Below are 27540 nucleotides of genomic sequence, written 5' to 3' on the forward strand. Positions count from 1 at the left end.
AGTAAAATAGGCGGTAAAGAGGGAGGGGGTTGGGGAGGGGGGGGAAATTAATAGGCAACAAAAATAGGAATCGAAAATCTCCGAGAGGCTGGGCTGGCGAAAGGGCTGGTGCCCGAGCGGCCTTTTTGCTGAATATTTTCTGTGCGATGGGTGGGAAGGAGAAAGTTGCGGCACACTTTTTATTCCCGTCTCCTCTGCAGACGTTTGGGAGCGTGAAGGGAGGATGCCTTTTTTTATTTTTTTTTCCTTCCCCCCCCGCCCCCCCGCTTCTTCTTTTCCCTCCTTTCTGCTGAATTATTCATATTGTCAGTGGTGAAGCCAGGACTATTAGCATGCATCAGACATGCTGTTTGTCTGTTTGCTAACATTCTTCATTCAAGACTTGTTAACTACCAGACAAGCTTAACACGCTTCTCTTTTTTCCCCTCCTCTCCTCTTTCCCTCCGTCTCTCCCCCCTCGCTCCCTCCCTCGCTCCCTCCCCTCTCTTCTCCCTTCCCTTCTGCCTGCTTTGCTCCCTTCCCTTCGCCGCCGTCCCTGCCACCCCTCGCTCGCAGCCGCCCATTGTTGCCGGCGGGGCCGGTGCGGGCGCGGGGCGAGGCCGCCTCCCGGGCCTGCCCGGCCGCGCAGATGCGCCGCCTCGCCCGGAGCCTCCCGCCCGCCTTCCCGGGGACTGCGGAGCCGCCAGGGGAACACCCAGCGCCGCATCCATCGGCGGCTCGCGGGCCGCCGTCCCGCCCTGCCAGGGTAAGCTGCTCCCGCCGGAGCGCAGGGGATGCCAAGTGGGAAAATCAAGTTTCGGGAACTACGTGGGGATCGGCACATTGGCTCGCGTCTGCCTGATAATTTATGATTAACCAGGAGTGCGTTATCAGCCCGGCGAGGTCCAGGCTCATTCGGGAGGATCGCTTTGCTGCCTATTAAGGATGTGATAGACTAATATTTGCTATTGTTGCTGTTTTTTAGGTTCTCTTCTCCCTCTCTATCGAGTCTGCCCCTCCCTTCGCTAGCCTGTTTAAAACCAGCAAGCTTCATTTTCTTAGCAGACAAAGGTCGATCACAGCTTTTATTTCTGAATGCAAATGTTCTAGGACTTGTGCCAGTCCTGCCTTCATTGAGCACAATATAACTGCTTTCCTGAATGGCGCTTCCCCCTTCCCTTCTAAAAAATAAAAATAGATGGGAGCTTAAGAGAAGAAACAAAGTTGGACGGTGCAAGTTTTTTACATTTATTTAATATTTCGGTCTGTGTGAAGCATTATTAAGCATTCCTGTGCAGAGCAGCTGTAACGTAGCCACCAGCCAGTGCATGGGGTTTATTTGTAGGGACACATACGAGAGAAGGGACCTGGTGGCATTGCTCAACTCCTGGCTTTGCAGGTAACTATCTGGTGCTCTTCAATGATTGTATCTCATCACAATTACATTTCCTGATTTTCTTAGCGACGTGAATTTGAACGTAAATATTTTCATCATTCATGTTCAAGTTTTTTGATACCTGGAATTGTTAATGATTAGTTTCTAATTACCATTTTTATCATATATTTTAAAAATAATGTTTTTCAAGGCCTTTAAAGGTCCATAAGTGCCAAAAGTGTATTTTCTTTTTATCTTTTTACGTATGCGACCTGGCACATGCTCACGCACACTCCCACTCTCTTTCTCTTCGGGTGTTAATGAAGGAATTTATTTTAAGTAGAATACTTAAATATTAGAGTAATGCCATTTATAGACCAATGTAGCATGTGGATAGAGATGTACTGAGTTAGGCGCAATTTGACAGATAGTTAAACACTTAGGATTTATTACTACTGTGAAATTGTAGACTTACAATAATAGGTATTTTCAGTTCTTTATATAGAGTAATCTATGTGGAAATTAAAGTATCTGAAAATAAATATATTTTAGGACACTTTATGAGGAAATTAGTTCTTTCATATGTATTTCTAAACCAAAATGCTTTTTCTGCACACTGGAAAAAATGGGAGGCTTGTGTAAAATATTGTAATCTTTTCCTGTTAATTTTATTTATGTCTAGGATTTAAAGTAAATAACAGACCAAATACAAATAAGTTCAGGGATTTTCTCGCAAAAAAAACAAACAAAAAAACCCCAACTAAATAAAGCCCCCCCCCCCAAAAAAACCCCAAAATAATTTGAAAATACCTAGTGACTTATATAAAAATAATTTTAAATTCAGGCCATTGACAGCATTATATCAAAACCATCTCCGTATTGGCATTGCATTAGAAGTGTTTTATGGCAACATAAACTGAAATACAACTCATAACTTTAAGTAGTAAAGCAGTATTTATTGGCTGATCATGCTCAAAGTAACTAGAGAATATTTTAGTGAACTGTGTAGATTAAGAAAGGAATTTAGGAGCATATGGCTTGGTGATAGCTAAAATTAATTTCTTCAAAGTAGTTTTTAGAGGCCTGTAGCAGCTACACGGTACAATGCAAATAAAATGTTAGTTGAGGGCTCACAAACTGCTGAACACTCCTCACTGAGACATTTCAGAGTACTCGGCAGTATTGCTCCTAATGATGCTATTTATCTAAAGAAGGTTTCTTTTTTATCCTTAGGTTGTAATACTTGGGGGCTGCTTTGTTGATGAGGACTAGCTTAAAGGAATATAAAATTGTTTCTCACATATTAGTTCATTAATTTGTGGAAGCTTGCTAGAAATTAACTCTGCAAGTAAAAGAAGCAGAATTGCCTGGTTTATTTCATAGTGAGGGTTTCTATAAGTGTGCTGATCATAGCAGTGTATAAAGACCACGTGCATGTTAATTGAAGAGGGATTAAAATCTGTTCATTAGATTGGCAATTTCCAGGGTTTAAATCTAAAATTATTTTTAGTCTGTAACTTGAAATATAACTGCTGATAGAACTATTCAGCCCCTCAGATGAATGTCTTCAGAAATTATGCATGTGAGCTGGAGCATTTACATTTTGAAAGTGTTTTGTGTTGGAGTGCCAAGATTCTCGTACAAAATGTTTGGTGCATGTAATGAAAAATGAAAAGCATAGACAATACTTTGCTTAATTAAAAGATTTATTTTATAGCTGGCTAGGATGAAGTTTGGCATATTTTCAGATAATAATTACAAAGTTTTGCATATTTTCAGGTAATAATTGAGTGAAACAGTATTAAAATAATCTATGATAGAGCAAGCTGAGGGCAAACTGATGAGCGTTTCTCCCTCATCTCAATCCTCAAAATGCAATTTTGTCCTCCGAAAGGAAATTTAAGGAGTTGCTGGTAAATGAACTATCTCTTGTTAACTTCCCACCTATCTTGGCTGAAAATCTGGCTTTTACCTACTGGTGTGGAGAGCGAGAGGAACACAAGGGTAAGGTCCATGTGCTCTAGGCCTGAGAGGCTGCGGAGTGCTGGGCAGAGCTGAGCTCCGTGCGTGGCACAGCAGTGATCCCACAGGAACAGGATCTGCAGGCAGGCAGGCTACCATGGGATCCTCACTGCCTGAGATAGCAACTGGGCCATCTGGCTAAACTTTTTCAAATTAATTGTAATTTTGTCCAGATGAACGTTGCCAGGTTTGGATCAGGTTAAGAAAGATTTTATTGTGGGTAAAGGAGAGGGAAAAGGGAGGAGGAAGTGGAGAGGAGAAAGGGAAAGAGAATGGAGCGGGAGTTAGCTCTTCTAGATGTGAGTGCAGTCCAGGCTTCTCGCCTTTGTTAAATATGTGAGATGAGTAGGACTGTGAGGCTGGATTGTATTTTGTGTGGCTCTATGGGTACAGCACTGTCTTCTCATAGTGCATGCCAAGTATTCATAAACCTTCGGTAGCAGCTAAGGAGGAATAAAAGGAGTGGAAGGAATGCCTTTTCTCATCCAGTTTTCTTTAGGAAAAAAAAACCCTGATTTTTTTTTTTTTGGGGGGCGGGGGGGATGTAATTCACATTCACTCAGTGCTTCATCAGCTCCCCAGCGAGCAGAATGGGTTCTGTGCTGCACTCGGCCTCCATCCATGTGCCACATGTTCCATAAACCTTGGCAGGGCCTTGGTGCTCAGAGTCTGCCATGCATATGGGTGCTCAGGGCAGGGGCAGGCCCGTGATGGTGACACCTTCCCTCAGTAAAATGGAAATGTGCTCTAATTAGGCATTTTTCCTGCTAACTGCATCAGTCCCTCGCAGCTTGAAGCAGGTGCCGGTAATCAGCCCTCCCTCCTCCCCCTGCAGTGGTGGTGCTTGTGCAGGTCTGAGATGCACAACAAAGCCACGCTGCCACAGTTCTAATGCTGGTTTATGGTGCCTGTACCTGTCTGAGAAGGGGGGAAAAATAATTTAAAAATATGATTGCATGTGTTTTGTTCCTCAAATAAGACACAGTGTGGAGCGTGTTCCTTCGTAGCTGCATGCGTGTTCGTGCAGTGTGTGCTTGCCCAGCGCGTTTGATTGTCGCAGAGATAAGTGTTCATTTATTCAGTGTGTGTGCAGCTAGACTCACGTTTGCAGCCAGAAGACAAAAAGTTGGAATCCCTGTAGCCAGCACAATAGGCGTTCCCCAGCAGTGATCCCGGTAGATAGCAAATGGACGGGTAGGTGTTTGGAAGTGCACACACACTTCTGCAAGTCCTGAGTTTATCTGCTGTAAACTGTACTGGGCTGTGCAGATCTGTGCTTGTTTATGCCATCTGACTCCATACCTGAGCCACAATACATTGAATTCTGTTGAACTGAGTTTGATGGCCTTTGGAGCAGTCCCCCTTCACCAGATATTCACTAACATAGTCTGTGTGCACATTTGTGGAATCACTAATGATTCTGGCCTGTAACTTCTCACTAGAGAGCAAACCAGCCCGTGATTCTCTTAGCAATGGTGCAGAAGTCTGTCCACAGGTATTCTTCTGCACTCACAGAGGATATTTTAAATCTCCAGTTCTAGAAGGGTTTTATTTAAATTTGAGTTATGATCTCCAAAACAGAATGTAATTCTGTTCAAGACACCTTCATTTGTAGAGGGATATGTAGGAATAAAATGCTCAGGATAAGGCCTTTTGCAGCCTGTCTTTTTAAAAAAATATACCATCAAATATGAGATCTCATAATTTTGAGTTGCCCTTTATAAAAACTGTCTTTTTTCACAGATTAGTGTTACCATTTATTTAGTAGTTGTATACTCCTCGTTCTTGCATACGTTTGAAATTTGCTGTTCTGTACCTCTGGAAACAAAGGATCTGATCCAAAGGCCTCTGAAGGCGACAGGGTTTTTTCACTGACTTCAAATGGGATTTGAATTAAGACTATATACATAATAGTTTCAAATAAAGATCTGACTGCTACAGTGGTTTTCAGGGTCTTCCACATAACTTTTCAAAACTCTCATAAAAATTGTCTAGGCGTGATGCTCCAAAATACACATCTAAGCATGAATCCTGTTTTGTTGTTTTGCTTTAAAAAAAAAGGGAGGGGGGGGTGGTGCTCCAAAGAGCTTTATCTCACTGGTGCTCCAAATGAGTGTTCTATGAATAAAAAAGAGGGAATGCTGGGTCAATATTTGGTATGTAGCTGATGCATTACCTTATGCATTCTTTATTTAAATTAGGGCAGCCTTTTTGGAAGGAGTCTATAGATCTGAGATGGCAATGTACTGCCTATTTATTTTTACACACGTAAATTTAAATTAACCTCAACCGTCGTATCCTGTTATCTGCCAAGGAAAACATTTAGCTCCTGTCCAATCTGTGTGGAGTTTCAAAGTGATTTGCTCTTTTCAAACTTGTTAAAGCGCAAATAGAAAAGTAAATTGCTTTGCATACCGATCGAACATTTCGCAAAGGGGAGGGAAGAGGAGCTATGGAAAAACGAATTTACTATTATAATAACCAATATGCCTTTATCAAATATTAATTAAGTCATCATTTTCTACAGCCCTTGATTGATTGCATTTGAATTGCTGACTGATATTTTGCCATACTTTAAATCTGAAGGACACTTAGCATGTTGCCCATTTATTCAGATACCTTCACACAGATATGTTTGCTGTGGCATTCATTCAGCTCCTGAAGTTCTTTTGTCAATGTAAGCAGACATTTCCAGAGGAGAGGCCAGCTACAGTTTCAATAATAAAAGAGTTCACATGGTTTTATAACTACAGAGGCAAATATTTTTGGAGTGCCAAATTAGAAAGAATAGTACTATTTAGGCTGGTGTTGTTTTCTTTTTTTTTCTCTGATTTTTTTCCTCATTTTACGTAGTTCAAAAGTAGAAAAATATCCTGCAAACAGGAGCTAGAAGACAAGGAGCAGCACCATCAAGTCTATTTATTTTAACGCTGAGGGGACAGGCCGCTGAGCTGAGTAGCTTAGGGGAATATGTGAGAGCAGAGCGTTTTTGTTTTTCACAGCCCTGCTAGGCCAAGGTGTTTTACACTGAAGTTAATTCCTCAGAGAGAGGAGTCAGTTTAAGGGGCCTGTAAAAGTGATCACCAAATGCTGGTTTTTTCACACAAGTTAGAAGTTAGGTTATTATTTCTGAAGCACTGCTCACAGTGACTGGTCTCATGGAGTTGCAGTGGCATAGGTGATCGAGGAGGGGCTGTTCTGTGGGAGAGTTCATTTGCATTTTCATCTGCAGTGTGTAATAACGATAAAGCAGCCACAAATATTGACAGTGTCTCAGATGGACAGTTGTTTCAGTTCAGGCAGTTCTGTGTTGGTGAACACGAAGCTTTGACATGGACTTCTAAATGCATCGGCAATCTTTTCAGAGCTGCTTCTGCTTTTTATTGGAATGTAGTCTGCAAAAGACTAGGAAGGCTGTTTTGTTGCATCCAAGAGATTTTGATCGCTGTATTTGTTTTGCTACCCAAACACAAAGAGCTCTGGTATATTTACTTCTACATTTGTATATACAGCAAGTATCATTTTCAAAAGATTTTCCTCTTTGATAAATCTTTCTTTATTTTCTTCTTTTTTATGTATATATTTATTTTTATCTCTGGTTGCAGACTTTTTTTTTTTTTTTTTTTTAAGAAAGGAGAGTTCTCATGATCGTTTTGTTACCTTTGGCGGATAAGATGTATTGTCTGATTTGTCTATAGGAAACAAAATAGTATATCCAGTCCTGAGTCAGTGGAAAGTCTCCCACAGATATCAGAGGGTTTTGGATTGTGCTTGCAAACCCAAGTAACACTAATTTAAAAACCTGATGCAGGAAGCCTGAACTCGAATGACTCTTAAAGTGCTTTTAAAGAATGCTACATTCTGCACAACCTTCAGACTTGGGCAGTGAGCTTTTGTACCTTCTTGCTTTACCCAGTTTAACCCAAGGAGTGTCAGAATCCTGCTTTCTGCCTTTAAGGGACACTGCATCAGTATTCTTCCTAATCCAGCATGCATTTATGAATTACAGGGTGCATGGAAGGAATTGATCACATCCCAAAATGGATGGAAACTCTGTCACAGGCCCAAAGGACGTGCAATTTTGCTGCAGGGGTTCATTGTGAGGTTTAGTTTTGGTTTTAAAGCACTGTGACATATAGGGGTTTTTTGATTACTTAGTTATTATGTGAATAAATAATTAACATTTTAAAATTTATTTTTATTAGTAACCATTTTATAAAAAACAGTTTTTCAACTCGATCTGTTATGAAGATAGCTAGTTACCAGTTTTTAATTGAAGGTTATACGTTTCTCATTCTATAATTATTATAGAAGGAGGAATTAACATGATCACATGGAAATTTTGTTTCTTAAATGGAGATTTACATTGATGGATTGAAGGTTTAAGGTGCAGATTTACATTTAAATTACATATTACATGACATTTACATTTTAAATTATACTAAAACAATTATTTCTACTGTCTTATTGGTACCTTTGAATGCCTCTATAAAATTATTTCATTTAAAGTATAACCTGCGTTACCATGTATATGTCTCCTGTATGAGATCTGAGTATTTTTTGTATGAGTGCGCTCCTATTTGGTGTAAATAAAAGTGAAGTGGCAAGTACAGATTCACATGTAGGCATTTAAGATGCTGTTTAGCACTTAGAGTAGTGATTACTTCTCTATAACACAAGAGATTTTTGGGGGTGGTATTTAACAGCATAAAAATGGTATCTATCTGGTGCTTGCATTTTGTTTTCCCCAAAATGCTTTCAGGAATCAAAGCTCAGCAGTGTTGCTTAAGAGAAGATACAGGATTTCTATCTAATTAATTAGTTAAAATCTATTAAGGAATAGCACATGGCTGCAGGTGCAGCCATCTGGGAACAAGGTGGCCTGGAGTCTTGAGGAGTGGGCTGAGTTGGGACAGGAAAGCCAACTGGAAGGTGGTTGTGACTGTTGTAAGGAGCAGGCTAGAGTGGAAGTCAGTGAACATAGAAGAAGTGTCATTTTCTAAGGAGACCTTCATGTTTGTGGAGGGTGCCACACATGTGTGCGTGTCCTTGCTGTGCAGGTCTCTTTGCTCCAGGACACTGTGGGCCATGTCTTGCAATCGGTTTTATCAAGTTGGAAGGAACTTAAAGTATGAGCATAATTCTCTTCCCAAAATAGATTTCTTTACAGTGTCAGCTGGATATGGCTGGTTTGCACCCATATAAGGTTCTGGGCTGGACATAGAAGCACTAAAATTCCATTATTGTTGAAATAATTGCTGAAAGCTTTTTGACTTTTGATGCCTGCTGAGCTGAATACGCCGAAGAGTCCACACAGGCCTGGTGGTGGGTTGGATTTCACCTGGAAAAGGGGTGTGAGTGCACCTGTATCCAGTTCCTGAATTTTGTAACTTTCCTTGTTCAGTGTGTTCCTCCTGAGATACAATCTAACCTAAAACATTAAATGGAAGAGCAATTGAAGATTCAGCAGGAAGTGCTAACAAGCCTGAACATTAATCTGTGAGAAACTAGGCCTACGCCTTAACCTGTGTCTATTAGTTTTAAGGTTGCAAGTAGTGGAAGAACAAATAGAAAAATCTTACAATTCAATTAACACCAGGAGATCAAGCTGAAAAAACCACTTTGCCAGTGCCCTTGCAGCCTCAGTTCCAGCTCTGTATGAGCATTTCTGTAGAGTGCTCAGGACAAAAAAGTTTCCTCAGGTGATCAGTAGCTGTTGGATGGGTCTGCTTCTAATGGCAATTAAAAAAAATAAAGCCGCTCTTCACAGAGTGAATTTCAGCTTCGTGCTGATGGCTGTTTCAAGGCCTACATAAAGTTTAAGCCCCACTCAAATCACTTCAGATAGCCCCCAGCTTTTTTCTGTCTTTTGTGTACCATGAGCTACTACTGTAGAAGCCACTGGAAGAAATAATGGATACAAAGAACAATTAACACTTCTGGGACTGCAGATTATTTTGAACACAGACTTTATTTGGTCATTCTTCTATCTTTTCTTATAATATCCTTTAATTTGTAAAATATGAATCTAGACATGCTATTGTCCAGAAATTTGGCCTTGATGAATTGGGAATTGTGATGCCATTGTTTGGAAAAGTGAGTGAGAAGTTGGGAGATTCTTTTTCACTCAGCCTTGGGTATAAGAGTAAGAGCCTCTTCAAGTTTCCTCCTCTTTCCGTGCCTCAGCACCTCCCCTTGTAAGTTGGGGATAAATCTGGTGTTGCCCATGAGATTTCTGATGTGAGAAACAGTTGATGTCTGAGTAAAGCACGTACAGCCAGCACACAGCGCAGAACCCTGCTCTGGGAAGGGAGAGTTGCTCAGAATGCAGAGCCTGCAGAATTTGAGGGGTCCAGTGCTGCCCTTGCACAAGGGGCATCTCGTAGTCTACATCTGGGCTGTAGCTGCTGTTCTAGGCCTTGACTGCCTTTGAATGGAGGCTTTTTCTCATAGCATTGGGAGGCCTTGCCTCCCAAAATTCACTAGTATTCCTTACCAAAGTGGAAAGGTTGTGTATTGCTTGCCATGAGGTTTCTTTCATCACCACTATCTTGTAAATTCATCTCTCTGTTTTATGCATTGATAAATAATAGGAGAGACTAACACACTCAGCATCTGCATCAATATACCTGAAGTCAAAGTCCAGGTCAGAGCTGAACAGCTTGGGAGAAGGATGCTGTGAAATTGCCTGGTCTCTTATCCTTCAAGTTTAGGATTCTGCTGTGCAAGTAATTAAAATCTGATATGTTGATAGCATTTTAAGGTTACATGGGGAGGTTAGGTAGATCATTGCATAAAAAAATTAAAAAAAAAAAAAAAACAACAATCTCCCAAACCTTTAGAGACTACCAAACAATGACCATGAAAACTAGAACTTACAAATCATAACGTTTTATGTGCTCCCTGCAGAACAGAAAGCTGGGAGGCAACTTTTAAAAATAAAGACATAAGCATATTTTACATGTTTTGTTTGCTGGATTTTTTTTTTCTCTCTGACAATTCTATTCTTTTTTATCCTACTGCTTGCCTAAATGTAATTGAGTTTAGGATTCCTTTCTTTTTGCAGCAGCCTCTACTCTGTTTGCACTAGGAGCTTGGCTTCTGGAGCCAGGAGGCAGGTTTGTCCACAGTGGCACTGCAGTGGCTGGAGCAGCAGATGTCTGGGTCACTCTGTGTCCAGTGTCCCTTCCCCAAGAGCGTGGCCACCCTGCAGTGCCCCAGACACACACGGGGTGCTCAGTGAGGAGCAGCTGAATGCACAGAGCCACACTGGTTCCACCGTGTGGACAGCTCCAGCAGGCCAGGGCGTTTCAGAAACACTGGAAAAGCTGTTTGGGTGTAGTTTTCCCCGGCATTTTAAAGAGATGTGCTGTGAAAACCAAATCCTGCACGTGCTTATGCATAGGACTGACCTATGCACCCACATGTAATCCTGGACTGGGACTCTCTGTGTCCTCTTTCCATGTCATCTCTGCCTCTCCAGCACATCCCCTCTCCCCTCATCCCCAGCTGCTTGGTGCTGACAACTGGCAAACCAGTGCTTTGAACCAAAGGTAGGAATACAGGAGTCCTGCAGCCAGACTTCTCTGAAATGTTTCCTAGTATTCCTGTGCCCAGTTTGGCAGCTTTATGATCTGATTATTAATGGCTCTGAAAATCTTCGGGTGAGTGCTGCTGGGCCCCTAAGGTGTGGTGCTGGTGTTTATTTTGGTGTCTCCAAAACAACTCCAGTTGGCTCAGGAGTGCTATTGTTAGCTAGTGGTCCTGGACTCTCATTTCCACTCCCAGCCCAGCTGCATATGGATGTCCTGGGCACCAGGGGTGTGTAAGCTGGCCGGGGCAGGCAGCTCCCCTCCCTTGTTTGCAGCATCAGTTGAGATCAAATGGGAAAAAGTAATGTGATAAACAGAAAAAGAGAAGGTGTAGGTGTTCCATTCTGGACTGTGGAGTTGGGCAGGGTTTGTAGCTATCTACATGAAGTGAGTGCTCTGGGCTTTTTTCATGCTCTTTGCACGAGACTTCCAAACTTCTGTGTTTGATTTTTTGGGTTTTTCTTTCTTCACCCTTTAGGTCAATTGACATCCAGTCTTTCCAACATTCCTGGTAGGCAAAGCTGTGTTTGCAGGCATTGTTTTGCTCGTGCACCTCCTGTGTGGTGGGTGCCTGCCTTGGACTGATAGGCAGCTCAGAGGAAGGCAGAAGAAGCTCCCCGTTGTCCTCAGTGAAAGGTGTGCTCAAAGGGATGAGCAGGTTTCAGCAGCCTGAAGCACAGGCCTGGGAGCTCCTGGTGCCACAGCCACTGACGTGGTTTCAGTGCGCTTTTTGAGAAACAGGTGTGTCAATTGCTGCAGGAGTTCATTGTCAGAGATTATTAGAGTTGCAAGTACGTGAGAGATCTTAGTTAGGAAGAAAATCAATGGTAAAACAATGTTTCAATCTATAGCCTTAGTAAGTCATTTACTTTTGAAATCTAGTTGTGCTCAGAGGTGAAACCATTTCCATTAAGGTTTTGTTGAATCACAGTATTAGAGTCGTAAGTCAGTGTTGGGAAGATTTTGTTTTGTTTGTGTAAGAAGCCCTTCCAGTAAGTCCTCAAACTCCTCACAGCTGTTTTCTTTGTGTCTGATTTTAAAAAGTGTCATTTTTTACAAGATACATTTGAATTTTATTTTGCAATCAGTAAAAGGCTCCTCTGTAGCATGGAATATACACATTGCAGACTATTTACCTGGAAGCCAATTTTTTTTTTTTTTGAGCATATATATTTTATGAATAAGTTACTAGTATCACCTATTCTTATTGTAGATATACTGCTGTAAATAATGTGATGACTTGTACCTCTGTAGGAGTTTTGCAGTGGCTAACACCATGAGACATTAAACCTCTCCCTAAAATACTTGAAAGAAAAGAAATAACATAAAAAATTTTCTTTGAGAAACAGAGACAGAGAAAAAAAAAATGACAGCTGGGTGAAACATGTTTCTGTTGATTTGAGAATTCATGTTTTATTTTGTCTAGCGATCAATATGCATTTTTTTATTTTTAGAAAATAAAAATACATCATCTGATTTCCAATTTGAAAAAAATAGAAGACCTATGTTTCCATATTCCACACGGTTTCATTTTGCACTCTGATTTTAATTTTGAGTTCATGTGTCCTGTTTTCAATACCAACATCAGTGTTGAAATCCACTGCCTTTGTAAATGTTTCTTTTAAAAGGAGAAAGATGCTGATTTCAGTTCAGATACGTAAAGCAACAGCCATGACTCCAGGGCTGCTCCTGGTGGAGGAAGAAGCATGGTAGCTTCTGGAATGGCAGCGTCAGACCCTGGGTAGTTTTCTCTGCAGTAGCCCTGTGCTGGGCAGGCTCATCCTCAACAGCACATGATGCTCTCCCATTTGCTGTACCTCTGTTTAATTTGTCTCATCTGTGGCACAGCCTCCTCTAAAGAACTCGAGCTTCAGATGAAAATGTAGTTCCCAGGCAGAAAGGAACTGCAGTAAAAGTAGTTGTACTACTAGTTTGTCCTATGATTAATAGCAAGACTTGCTTAGAAGTTAGTCTTTGATTTCCTGTTTAATTGTAGCCCTAAGTGAAATGGGTTTTTGATTTATAGAAAATGCAAAATTAGGTACAGAAAGTTTTAAATTACAGTAACAGTAAAAAATTTCCCACAATAATCATCCCATATTGTTTCAATTCAAAAGAGCCAGGGCTTGATTTGTGTGGGAAAGAATCCATAGCAGCCAAGTTCCACATTTGAAACTGGGGAGAGGGGAGGATCAATTACCCTCTTTTGTGAGTATAAAAATATGCCTGAACTTCACTATGTAATACTTTTATCATATATTCCCTCTTTGGAAGGGTGTGTGTTGATTAATTAATTTAGAATAGCTCTTTTCTTACATGGATACCCTGTGTAAAAGCAAGTAGAAAAATTGTGTTCAAACATACGAGAACATCAGTTAAAAAAGCAAAAGCTTTAGGAACAGCAGTGGCTTGTAATTATGATGGAAAACTGATCTATTCTGTTTTATAATATTTGCATTATGCAGAATGGTTCTATAAACTGTGAAAGCTCTAACATAGTTCAATAACAGTAGCTTTAATAATAGTAGTTTAATTCCTAAGCTACTTTTTGGAAGTTCTGCATGGCTGACCTCACTTTTGCCGTGCTATATTTGCGTTTACTTTTTCTTTCATTAGAGTGCAATGCCTATGTATGTTTGCAGCACTAATGCTAGATGTTGAGATTCTGGGTAGTTAAAATATATTCAGTATCATTGGAGCTATTCTGGAGTAAATTACTTTGCTTTAATGGATGAGACCAAATTCTGCTCTATTTACAGGGATAAATGCTGAAAAACACTGATCTGACCCATGCAAGTTTGCATGCGAGTTCCTGAGAATAGGAGTTTGGTCCCTATAGATTTGTTTTTTTTGTTTACCACCACACACTTTAAAATAATTCTGAAAATAATAATGCAGTTGTTATCCTGTTGGCCAGCTTGGTGGTTTTTAAAATCCTGCTTCACAGTCTCCCCTCACATAGTTTTATTTGGAGCACACTGAGTTTACAGTTTGAATGTAAAGTGCTGCTTCTATTCCATTTGATTTGGCATGACTGAGACGTAAAATCTAAACATAAAGCATAGTATTGATCCATTTATAAGCATTTTCAAATTGTACTGCACTTCTTGGATAATTTATTGTTGTAGGATTTTAAAGTCAGGTGAGCTCTGCATTTGTGCTATAGCCTGACAGTTTAATCAAGATACAAATTTAGGAACAAATCAGCACTGTCTTTTATACAGTGCCTCTAAATCCAGGGTAATTTGTACCAGACCTCGGTAACAGGAAAGGATCGCCGTTTCATGCTACCAATACCAGTGGGTGTTGCTCCCCAGCTGCATCTTATAAGAGAAGATGCAAGAGAAATTAAAGGATCCCCACATGCATTTTTCTGTAATGTACCTTTTGCAGAGTACGAGGCTGATGGAAAATTCCCTTGAATCCAGTGTGCAAGCCAGCTGTAAATAGTGCCATATGTTCTGCACGCTGTAACTCCTACCTTTTGAGAGCACTGGGCAGTTTTTAAGTCAGCTTTCTTTACTTTGTAGTTTTGGAACGTTTTAAAAAACGTAAGCGCTTGTACTCTGCAAACTCAGAACAGGGAGGGGAGAGCTCAAGTGCTGCTGGTGCCTACCCTGGCTGCCTCAGGACTCTCCCAGAGGCCTGTTTCGGGGAGCTCTGCTGTGCCAGGACGTCCCTTGCAGCATGAGCTCGTCCCTGCACGCTCAGCTCCAGCGTATCCGAGCTATAGGCTGAGGCTGTGTGCACTGGCAGCACAGATGGAGTGTGCTCTCATTAGGACTGTTTGTTGCCTGTTGGAACACACAGCATATTTCTACCGTGGCATCAACAGTTTCTAAGAACTGAGGTCAAAATAAACAGGTTGCAGTTGGATTCAGGAACAGTCTGGGAAACAACTTAAAATTCCCTGCTTAGGCATAACCATATTCCTAGATAGGTGAGTAAAAAGGCATTCTCATAGCAAGGGCTCATCTGAATTGATGCAGTGTGGAGCTGCAGAGGCACAGCCAGTAAATTTTCTACAGATATTGGCACAGATATTGGTAAAATTGACCTTCTTTTAAATAAATGAGCAAATTTAAGCCCAGCATTCCTGCACTGTTTCTCCTGGTCTTTGTAATGCTTGAGCAAAGGGAAAGTGATGTCCTGGTGCCCGTTTGGAAGGTGCCTGTTCCCGCCAGGCCTCAGCCTCCTGTGCAGGCGCGGGCGTTGCCGAAGGCCCTGGCGTGCGCAGGCTCTGCGCAGGAGCAGAGCTGGGGCGCTGGCAGACAACCTCTGGCAAGCCTCCTGGAAGCTGCTTGGAGTTGCTGCTGCCCCAAACTCCCCACCCCACCCTTTCCCTGGGGATTAGTGCTTCCTCAGCAGAACCCGCACCTGAGCTGCCTCATTGCAAACCCACAGGTCCTGCTCTGGCCCTTGGAAGGGCATCGCTGGCTGCGGAGCTGCTGCAGCACGCCCGAGGTCTGAGCCCATGGATTCAGCATGGAGCCCTCATCTCCAGCAGCCACTGGAGCCCGTCGATTCAGCATGGAGAGCCCTCATCTCCAGCAGTCAGCTGGAGCAGACCACTGGGAAAAGGGAGTTTGGTGTGTGACAGTGAGATTCACCAGTGCCTCTTCCACAGCTGGTAAGTATTCACAGGATCAGCCCATACACACACTCACGGTCCAGGTGACAGCCTGGCCCCACAGGCATGAGGGAGTTTTAGCCAGCGATATCAGTGAGTGCAGGGTTTCATTTGTAGTGTTTAAAAAGCCTGCAAAATTTTGTGAAACAGGACAAATACTTGTGATGATTTTGGCTTGAGTAGAGATGTAAATAGATTTGCTTCCTGACAGAATCAGTAACAGTCACTTGTAAGGGTTTACTCATATTAACCTGGTCACAGTTCATTTGCATCCAAAGGAACTATCCTGTTTGTTGAGCTGCAAACACACAAAGGCTCAGCAATCTGCTAGATTTTAGAAAATGTTTTCATGAGTTTAGTTAGAAAATGTTCTCATGGGATTTGGGGTTTTTTGGGCAGGGAGGGTTAAATCTAACTCTAGTTTCAGTGGTTAAAATTTTTTTAAAAGTAATTTTTTTCCTTTTCAGAAATGAAACATTATTGAGCTGTATGGTATGCATAACAGTAAATGGCTAATCCAGATATGTGTAGTGGAGTAGCAAAAAGAGGTGTCAAAAGAATTACGAAAATTTTGAAGACTGATGTGGAAAGATGTGTATAATTCTCTAAAAGAAAGAGTAAAAAAGAAACCTTCCCATATTCTTTGTTGCTATTCTTACTTCCCATGGCATGAGGCATTCAGTGGTCTGTACTACAACCACATAATAATATTATCATCCCTTACTTTTCCACAGTGACAGGGAAGCAGCACTCCTAGAATACCTTGTTTATAGGATGATCTTACTGTCTCCACGAGGTTTTCTTGGTTCTTGCTGCTGTTCTCCATATGCTTCTCCACAGAGTTTGTGTGTAACAATGTGCCTTTCCATCCTTGACCCTGGCAGGTCTTGTGCAGCCTCGTTCATCCTGACCCACCACCTCTTCCCTGCTCACAGACAGCTGCTGAGTCTCAAGCTCTTCACTGACTGTGAATGCAGTTGGGAACACTCTCCTCCCCCCCACTTTTAAGTTGGCTCTCAAAGCCCATCGCAGATGGTCTGTACCTCATACATAATAAAGATTTTTATTTTTTTTTTTTATTCTGAGGCGGGTTTGTGTGAATGTGAGAGGCAGACAGTCTGGCAAGCTTAGACCTGTGTTTTTATATTTTTTTTCTAAGTGAGCCTTGAGGGATTTGTTTGCCATAATTTGAAACCCCTTAATAGCTTATGGAGCTCAGTAATATCTTGGTTCCAGAGGCTGGAACCTGATTTGTCCATTTGATATTTTCTAAGGGGAAGTTATACTCATTGGCAAAATGGAGTTAGGGCCCAGCTGGACAAGACAAAGAAATTAAGCAGAAGCATTCCAGGAGCTAAAGCAGTTGCTTTAGGCAGGTGGTCTTCTAACAAGAGTATGGTAGGTTTGTGCTCACTGTGTGTGTGAGTGCTTTGGGGTCACCTGTTACAGCTGTGTATTCCAAACTACTTGTAAGACTTGTTTCAGTGAGTTCCCTCTGTCCTATTTTCAGACTTGAGCAGTAAGGTGTGTGTACCAAAATGTCCCCAGGACCTCATGTAGGAGCCTAAGGAGCATTTTCAAATGTCACATAATTTGGGTTCTAGGTAGCTCAACACCGCTGCTTCTTAGTTCCTTTGTGTATGTTTGTATTGGTGGTTATGCTCAGCATTCCAGCAGCCATAAAAACAGGTCCATGTGTGGAAATCTGCTTCATGGGCCAGGCTGACAGTGGGTTCTGGGTTTCTGTTCTGCATGGAAGCTGCTATAGGGCCCTTCCTGATCTCTGCACTATGCTTTGGGAGCTGAAAATGTAGAACTTATGCGGGAGGAAAGTGATGGAAGTACATTTATGCCAGCAGTTTCAGCAGTGGTTTTGACCTCAGTGAGAAAAGATATGTCAAGGTGAGATACAGAATTGTATGTTTTAAAAGATAAGGGGAAAATGTTCTAAACTAAATTGGATTTTGTTCATGTTCAGGAAAAAATTAACAGGTGTTTCACCCCTCTGTTGTGCATGTTAAATGCTGTGTGTGTATGTGTGCGTGCTGTTACTCACTATATAGAACAATAAAGTCCAAAACCAACCTGTGAGCTGTAGAGTATTTGCTGAAATACTTTGGGGTTCAACTGTCTGAAGCTCTTGGCTCTTAGAGGAGAAGAAGTCCCATGGGTGTCAGATAAGACACTTTTCCAGGGCCTGAAGGGTGTCAAGAGTAAGGGTCTCTGAGAAGTGAACAGAACAAACCTTTTGAGAAGAGATGAGCTCCAGAGAACACTCCAGTTAGGCAGCAGTGGTCAGCAGCACAGGGCTGAGCATAGGCTCATCCTTCAGAGTGGAAGGACCTGATCTAGTCTAGCCTCCTGCTCAAAGCTTGGCCAGCTGAGACCAGGTGCTTCGAGGTTTTGTTCAGTTAGGTCATGAAAGCCTCCAAGTATGGATTCTGCACAGCCTCTGTGCAGCCCCTTCCACTGCTTGCCTGACTTCATGGCAAAAAGGTTTTCCATTGTTTCTAACCTGAACATTTTGTATTTCAGATTCTGTTTGTTGTCCCTTGTTCTCCCACCATACCCCAGTGTGAATAACCTGGCTCTGGCTTCTTCTAGCCTCCTGTTGGGTGTGGAGGGGCTGTCACCAAAGCCTACTCAGGTCCCTTAGCCCCTTCTCACAGAGCTGATGGTCATTGTGGGGGTCCCTGTCATTCTGCCTATGCTGCAGTATTGCTCAGCAGGCTGAGGGCTGGCACAGGAGCCTCTCAGGACAGTGCTGGGGCTGACCTATGCTGTCCCATGGGATACTGGCACCAGGACAGGCAGAGTGGCTCCCTGTGAGCTGCATCACTCCTGTCCAGCCCCTTTAAGGGGTGTGGATGTTTTTGCTGACCATCAGCTCCTGGAAGCAGTGCCAGGAGCTGATGCTGTTGGCTGGCCTTGGCCTTCACAGCAGATTCCTGGGTTAATAGTGTGGTGTTACTAATTTCAGGTATTAATATAGAAAAATATTGGCTTGGATTCGAAAATCATGTCATAGTTTGAATGCTAGAAGATGTTAAAACACTGTAGAGTTTCTTTGCAGAGTGGTTTTTGAGCTGCTGAGATACAGGTTTTAAGCATAGAACACAACAGTTAGAGATGTACTTAGTCTTAAAAATCGTTAGGTGTCATGTAATTGCATAACTGCAGAACCCAAGGCTTTAAGAACAATACTGAGTATCATGAAATTGTGATTTGATTTCAAAATAAAGCAACATCGATAAGATCAAGAGTCTGCTGCTTTTGTAAAGCAAATGTTCATCTAAGAGGGGTTTTTTCAAATAGTGAACCATGTCTGTAAAGTTCTGAAATGATAGCTGCTATTATGTGCTCATCTGCTTGGCACAGTAATTTAGGTATAGAATAATGCTGTGAGACACGTGTTTAGAAGTATGGATTGAAATTAATCACCCTGCCCCTATAGAAATGCTTGATGAGTCCAACAGCATATGTGTTGCTACAGAAAGCTGTGAGTTAGTGTATTGTACTTGGGTACAGTTACATTTAGTATTTCATATGTTTTATTAAGCATAAATACAAAAATACATTCAATTTTATTAAAGCTACAGAGTGGAGTTATTTACATATTTTTCCATGTGGGACAAGCATTTTTAGAGGTAAAACTTGCACAGTAATAACCCCAAAGATGGAATTGTCAAGCAGCTCAAATACTGCTCGAGGAGTCTTTGAGGTGTCTGCAAGCATTGTGTGAGCAGGGCAGGAGGAATTCCTGCCTCTGTGAGGTGTGGTTCACCCGGGCCAGCCTGGCACATCCACAGTGGGTCCCTCGTGGAGCACCAGTGTGCTGAGATGAGCTGTGTGGGGGAGGCCCTTGGCTGCTGAGAGAGAGTGATAATTCTGCATCCACTCATGAGTTTTGTCTTAGATTTAAGCTTGCAATGTTAATTCCATCTCTGGCTTCCTGGGCATAGGACACAGTTGTCCTGAGGAAGTCTCCAGTGTGAGTTTACAGCCTGTGCAATTGCCAAGTGAGGTGCCCCCTCAGCCTGTACCTTGGTTACTCTGCCTGCCAGAAAACCTTGGTGATAAATATTCCACAAGATGCTTGAGAGGCCGTGATTCACTGGGTCGGGTTTGCTCTATTACTTTGTGAGGTGGAAGTGGAGGAGCAGGCGCGGCTCCTTCCTGCAGCGCTGAAATGCACACGGTGAGCACTCAAAGCACTGCTCACTGCTTCTGTCCTGCTTCCCAGTGCAGGGAGATGCTCTGCTTCCCCAGCCTGTGCAGGGAGCAGCTGGAGAGCTGATGCTTTTCCTGGTGGCACAGTGCAGTGTCCCGAAAAAGGGCACTGCTTCATGCACTGTGGAGCTTATGATTGAGAGAGAGAAGCAGCGAGCAGAATCCTTGTCTGGGGCATTGTTTGACAATCACCACCCTTGTGAACTTAAAATGTGTGCACAAAATATGTCTTGTTCTTCCCTGCTTACAACTTCAACATATGACCCAGTTCAAAAAATGGTTGTTTTTGCAAAACTCTGACTTCTATACTCTCAGTGGTCTATGTACCTCTTTGTGTGTTCAAGATTAAATGCAGTGTGCAGGCAGCCTTTCTCTTAGAGCTAGTATTGATATCCTGTCCCAGAGTTACAAAAGCAGAGAAAAGAAAACCCTTACAGACGTCTACATATCTGCCTGTTTCTGGGTGGTGAAAGTTGTTATTTTTATTATTTTTGCAGCATATCAGCCTGGATGTAGTCACCCTGTCAGGAGTGTAAAATTTACAGCAGAAATTATTTAATGCTGGAAAAGCTCTTACTCATCTGAACCATCATTCAAAATGCACGGTGAAAGTCACCAAGCAGAAGTTTGCCATCCCACTGTCTGCAGGACTCCTGCAGGTCTTCTGATGCTTAAGGTAAGATTAAAAATAAAGAAAAAATGACATAGTTGCAAAGTAGAAGCTGGTGCAAAGCGTGGAGGTATAATTCTAGGGCAGAGAGGATCCTCTTTGTGCATTGACCCTTGTCTGTAGGAGCAATGGCATTGTTAGAAAATTTCAGTGCAATATTTGTTTAAATAATCAAAGCAGAAAGAACAATAAGCCCAAGTTTACTACCAGAATTACATATATATAAATGTATATATGTATATATAAATATATATATATATATAAAGAAATTGCTTAGTTTTTTTAAAAAAGGGGTGTATTACGTTTTCTTTATTCTTTTGAAAATATGTGTCAGAGTACAGAAGTGTTTAACTATGAAAAATAAGTGTTAGTGTAAGCAGGGAAAGTAGGAACCACTGAGTAGGACAATGTATTTTGTTTTGCTTAGCTCCTGAGAAATAGCTGCAATATAGAAATAGCTGCATAACCTGTGTACAGGTTATGCCATTGTTTGTCCTTAGTGCTTTTGGTTTATGTCCTGTAGTAGTTAGTGTCCATTACATTCAGTGAATTAAACTCTTCCAGTGTATTTCCTTATTTCTCTGTCAATGTCGTACAGGCAGCTGGGTTGTCATCAGGATCCCCTCTCCATGACTGCAGTCATAGGATTTTATATAAAGAGCATTTTCCAGAGGTTATCAGTATGTTCTCTTATGCATGACATTTTTTCTCTGGTTTGTTTTAGGTTATATATATAACTAAAAGACATCCCAGAAACTTTGTTTTCTAAATGTGTGTTGGGCACAGTTGTTAATGTTGCAGGTGTTCACATTCAGGGCAATATAAAATGCTGCTTATGACAAATGAAAAATAATGGAATGCTCACTCTATAGCCCTAGGAGTTTGGCTTGGGCCTACAAACAGACATTATTTTCCATTTGTTTGTAGACAGACAAGTTTATAATTAAGACAGTAATGGGCATAAGCATTCTTGCAAGCATCAAAGAGAATATTTGTGGTAGAACGCACAGTAATAAGTGTGGGGGAATCAACAGCATGCAGATCCATTTGTTTATTTATTTATTGGATCTGGTTATCCCCTATCCTCCCATCATCTGTGCCTCTGCAATAAAGGCAAAGCATTCCTATTTTCTCTCATTGCTATCACTCCAAATGCTGTAGATAAGAAAGATAGCTGGACACAAGTACCACACTGTGCACCCCAGAACACCAGAGGTATTAATGAACACAGGCAAAGACTTGTGTAACCATTACATCAGTGTCCTATTTCTGGAAATGACTACTGTAAATTGCCATTTGGCTGAGGAATCCATCGTGCTGATCTGGAGCCTGCATGGCCCAACTGTGGATTACATCAAGCACATGAAAAAGCTGCCCAGGAATCCTGGCACAGAACGAGATTATTTTGTTTTGCATAGGAAACCTGTGTGTTCATGCATACATGTATATAATAAATATGTAAAGTGGTTTGGGTTGCTTGTGTCTGAGGGCAGAGCCCTGTATGGGATATATCTTTTAACTTCAGGGGTTGTACATCTTTTATGTCAGCTTTGAGGCAGTTGAGATGAGCTGAAATGTCAGTCTTGGGGAGTCACTGGTGTGGGAGAGTTGCCACAACAGTTTCTCTGAGAGCCCTTAGAGAATCTATGATTTGATTGCTCTCACAGCTTGGTCCAAACCAGCTTGTGTTTACTGGCTGTGAAGCCCATGTATGTCTGCATCACCTGGGGACAGCAGTTTGGGGCTGTGTATCTGATGAAAAGGTACTTGGGGGTCAGGAGTTTTGAGGCCTTTAATAATTATTATCTAGAGGGATGACTTCTATTGAGGAAATGTTACCAGTTTGATGATTTTTGTCATGGTTTATGTCATTAGTTAGTGCCAGCAGTGTTAAAAAGCTGAGATTTGTGTGTCCATATATTTTATTCTGAATTTAAAACACAAATATCTCGTCATAAGAATCTTCTTTTTAAAAATGGAGAGAGAAAAAAATATCAGTCTGGTTAAGAGGTGGTTGTTCTTGCTAAGAAAACAGCGAGTTATTACTGCTACCTCTGATGTATCTATGTCTAGTAATACATGTATCTCTTTAGGACTAGACCTCAGAATAAATTGCAACATCAGAAACTAAATTAAAATCTTCTAAACCTTGATCCTCATGTATTTTTAAGGAAGTGGTCTATTCCAAGAGCTCTAATGTATGAAGCCTTGTTAAGATTAAAGTCTCTGGAGGCTGAAGTTCATTTTTTGAGGAAGAAACCAGGTTAACAATAAAATCAGGTAATGCCAAATGATATTGTCACAAATAATTAAAATAAATTTGTATTCAGAATATCATCAGTGTATACAATAAATAATAGCTGAGAGGAAAGGCTGACCCCATGCTTGTGAAATGACTTGAAAGTTAATTTGGATGTGTTCAGGTGAAGAAAGATGTTTGCTTGTGTGGGATTTTTTTTCCGCTCAGCTGCAGTTTTCTTTGTAATTCCACAAGAAATAGAATAATTTGGGCTTGTCAGACCCACCTGTGAAAAGCAGATGCCCTTGTACACAACTGATCTTCACTCAGCTGGTGAGCAATGAATACAGAGAATGGACAGTGCAGTTGCTCCAATATTAAATTGCTCTTGTGAGCCTTTCAAGCTGCATTTCTTTCCAGCCCACAGGAAATGACTGATAATCCTTTTTTCTTTTTTTTTTCCCAGAGAAGGAATGTGCTACAGTAGAAATACAGTGTGTAACATAAAGATTAATACATGTCCTTAAGTTAGATAATTGCAAAGGTGTTGACTTTCTCCAACTAAAATGAGGGTAGTGAAACAAGGGAAGTTAATTGTGGGAGAGCCTAGTTTCCTCTTACTGTCACTGTTATCTGTTCCTTAGAATAGATAACAAAGTTCCTTAAAACTTAAAATATTAGGGATGAACTTTCAGTGCTGAGTGTATTATTCAGATTTGCTGCCACAGGCAAGTTCAGTCATAACAGTTCGCTTTTCCTGAGCAGAGGGCAGCCTTTCCTTTGGCATCTTTTAAATTTTGAGAACTTTGTGCTTTAACTATAACCTTTTTCTTCTCTAAAGAAAATCTTCATTTGTGCAGTCAGCTGGCTGATTCAATCTGCAGCTGAAAAATGATCACAAGATGAGTGTGTGTTCAGTCCTATTCCTGATGGGTTTTAAAAAGCGCCGACAGCTTTAGTTAAACACAGCAGTGGTGTTCAGTATGTGGCTCTTTGTCTCTGTACAGGATTCCTGTGCAGGAGGTCCTGTGAGAAAAAGCTCTATCAGCCATTGGAAAGAAAAGAAATTTTATTTTAAGATTTTAAGGAACAAAAAGATCTCGCAAGAAATAGCATAAGAGGATGCTTAAACTCTCTGGGTAACCAGGAGAAAGGTAGAACAGGAGTAATGTTAATGTAAAGTATTTTGGGCAAGGCATGATCTTTCTCAAAGATTTTAGTATAAGTCATGTTCTTAATTTTTCTTAAGTATCATCTTTTTTTTAATTACCAAACAGGTTACCAAGTACTTTCGTAGTCTTATAATATTATTTTTCAATTATTTTCCAATTTCAACTATTTCCAATAACTTGCTTGTAGTAGTGATCAGTTAAAGCAAATTTTTAAATAAACAATGATTAGCATATGTGAATTCTTATCCCTGGAAGCTCCGTACCCAACAAAAGCAAAATGTGAGATAGATATACATCAAATAAGTTGATATTCCTTTATTTAAAGCACCCAGAAGCATCATTTCTCTGTAGGTGATGAAATGAGATGGGTGGCTTTCCCTACCTACTTGACAGACCTGCTCTGGATGGAAGGGGCTTTTCTGGCAATGCCTGTGTCCTCATCAGGTGTGGTGAGTGCCACTCCTGGGCATCCCATGGCCAGCAGGTTGAAGTCCCAGGAGATAACCCCCACACCCACCTTGCTTGGAACTGGAACCAGTGCCTGTTAAACTGGCTGGGAAAAGGTGCTGCTTTTAACAGGACAATTTCAGGACACCTCTGGTCTCTAATTTTTCCTTTACATTGAACCACAGGATCACAGAACCATGAAATGGGTTGGGTTGGAAGGGACCTTAAAGCCCATCCAGTTCTGCTCCCTGCCATGGGCAGGGGCACCTTTCATTATCTCAGATTGCTCCAAGCCCTGTCCAGCCTGGCCTTGGGCACTTCCAGGGATGGGGCAGCCACAGCTTCTCTGGGCAACCTGTGCCAGGGCCTCACCAACCTCATAGGGAAGAATTTCTTCCCAATATCCCATCTCACTCTGCCCTTTATCAGTGTGAAGCCATTCCCCCTTTTCCTGTCACTTCTCTCTCTTCCCATCCTGAGATGGGGTACATTGGCTTTTAAGAAACCCAGTTCAGTTGCTGAGTAAAACCCCAGCAGTTCTGAGGTCATTGTCTCCCTTGTCTCACATTTTCAAAGACTTCAGGCACTTCCAGCCCAGTGTGTCTGTCAGGGGATTGTAGCAATTCTTGAGACAGGTAACAGAATAGGAAGAGGTGGAATGCTAAAGGAAGATATTGGAGCCCTTTTGCAGGTATATCTGGTGTTCTTTGATTAAACCTAGGCTTGTGATACTCCGGACATAATTCTTATATTGTGTTGAAGGTTTTTAATTTTTTTCTTTTTTTATGGGAGGGAACTGCTTCTGCTCTGTGAAAACACCAGAGTGCACACTGTTGTTGAAAAGTGAGTTTTAAGGACATGTTGTTTTCAGTGTGAATGTGGAGCTGTTGATCACAGGCACACAGACTGCCTGAAATTCACAAGTTCATGCAACACTACTACAAATACTGCTTCTAGGATAGTAGTTTAAAGAACGTGCACTCTATCTTTCTCCCATTTCCAGATTTGTTTAGCAGCCTGACATGATCAGTCAATACCATGTGACCACTCAGCTGTGTTTGGAAGAGCTTCACAAATCACAGGCACATTTAGGGCTCCTGATCTGGTTGATGTAATCAGGACATGCATCTATAAAACTGCTTTCATACAGCCTGGATTCAAGCAATTACCTGGCCTCTCTGCTTTTTTTATTTTTTTTAATTTCAGTATTATTGAACAAGGAAATAGTGTGTCCACAAGATTCAGATTTAGTAAACTGGCTACAATAAACAATCATTTAAAAAAGACATGAAAGACTAAAGAATTTTAAGTGTGTGTAGTTTTAATTGTAATGACTGTGCCATGTATTATTTTCAGACTCTGGAATGAGGCACAGGGACTGACAGAACTTGCTCTGAGCATTCCCTGGATTAAAAATTCTTGCTGTTTGTATTCTGTCATGAAATGGTTGGCATCCCAACAGTCGTGACAAGTGTGTATGTTGGCAAGGAATTAAAAATGGTGGTGCCTCTGAAGTTTAGCAGGAGGTTTCCTGCTCGGGGATGGCAGGCAGTTGTAGCTGTTACAAATGCCATTCCCTTGTCTGCATTGCAGCTCATTTCTGAAACAAAGCAAGCTTGGAAACATGTTCCACTTTGTAATAGGAACTGCTACATTTGGTTTTCTTTGAGTCTTCTCTGACACTGGAGTCTTCATGCGCCCACTTCTCTTTTTTTTCTTTTTGTTTTGTTAATAAATCAAATCTGACTACAATATCTCTCTGCCTCTAAACCACAGTAAGGGCTGCTTGAAAAAGTGTGAGCCTCCCAAATTTTTTACCCTCAAGAGGAAATAACTGATTTTTTTGTTTGTCTTTGATCCAGTCTCATCAATGCAATTTTCCTTCTTCAAACAATTGAGCCTGCAGTTCATTATAGTGCAAGACCGGAACCCTTCTATTACCTTATTTTTAGCAACAATTAAATCGAGCCTTAAAATTGAATTTGCAAAAAGAAAGGCCTGTGCCAGTCCCAAATCTTAGAACTCAGCTCTTAAAAAATGAATGTCAGCACTTTACTCTCCTGGGTGTGTCACTTGGTGGTGTGGCTTGGTGGTGTTTGTGGCCAAATGAAGTGTACAGTGACCCCGCAAATCAGTTTAAATTCTGACATCCTCATTTTCAGAATTTCCACTTGCTCTGATAAAGCACTTTCAACAAGTTTTTACTTCTTTGAAGTGTAGCCCTGTTGTGCTGGTGTCCATGAGCTGTGGGTGTGGCAGCCCACTGGACCCACCTGGATGTGCCACCTGTCCTGGGAATCCTTTCTGGCCTCCTCCAGCCCTGAGCTGAGGGTGAAGAATCAGGGAGCACCAGGATGCCCCAGGCAGGTGCATCTGTGCTGGAGACTCACTGGAGCTTCTCAGCCTGGGACAGGGAGGAGCTCCCACCTTCCAAGCCCCCTCCTAGCATCAGGGAAAAGGGGTGCTCTGCTCCTGTGGGGTTGAGCATCTTCCCAGAGCACAGCCTCTGACTATTTACCAGAGCTTATGCATGTGATTAAAACATAACTTCCCTTCAGCTTATGGACCTTAAAGCTCTTAGAGGCATGAACTAATGGAGAGACAGGTTGTGTCTGCTGTGGAGTCAAGGAGCTGTGCTGCAGAAGAGAGAAGTTGTTCTGCCAGGTGATTAGTTAGGGACAAGCACTGCCTCCAGAATTTTTCAAGCAAGAATGTTTATCTGCAGTTGGGACTGACTGACACCATCACTTCTTCGAAGGACACTTTCCATTAGAGAATGTTGTAGTTTTCCTAAAGATGGCTGTTAAGGAAGTCTAGGAAAAGAACTTTGCTACTTGGGCAGGACAGAGGTGAGGAGATTTGGAAGTGTCTGCCAAACATGTGAGAGCAAGCTCCTGTCACAGTGACTGTGGGAGCCCAACTGGAACTTAGGAAGAGGAGCATAGTCTGAAATACTGGATATTGTACTGTTGTACCCGACTGAGATATCCACATGTTATGGGTAATAAAGCTCTCTGAATAATGAAGTTTGCTGCAAAATGTGGAGCCCTCATGTTATTTACCTAGCTTGGTGTGCATGGAAGCGTGGTTACCATCAGGTGGGCTGAGAGATCCACAAAGAAAAAAAAATCTGATTAATGGCACCTAGAAGAGGGCAGAGTAACCCCCTGCAAGGAACCAGAGC

General features: G+C 41.7%; 1 long non-coding RNA gene across 2 annotated transcripts in view; it reads left to right on the forward strand.

The window, feature by feature from the left end:
* LOC139587754 (uncharacterized) overlaps nt 1-27540 on the forward strand; it is a 110957-nt gene that overhangs the window by 19983 nt on the left and 63434 nt on the right. For both annotated transcript variants that reach the window (XR_011678475.1, XR_011678476.1), the window contains 2 exons: nt 15373-15598; nt 20326-20504. This is a non-coding gene — a long non-coding RNA (uncharacterized lncRNA). The remainder of the gene's footprint in view (nt 1-15372; nt 15599-20325; nt 20505-27540) is intronic.

Source organism: Agelaius tricolor, unplaced genomic scaffold (genome assembly GCF_023055355.1).
Source record: "Agelaius tricolor isolate 1412-34295 unplaced genomic scaffold, bAgeTri1.0.p SCAF_3, whole genome shotgun sequence".
NCBI lineage: Eukaryota > Metazoa > Chordata > Aves > Passeriformes > Icteridae > Agelaius > Agelaius tricolor.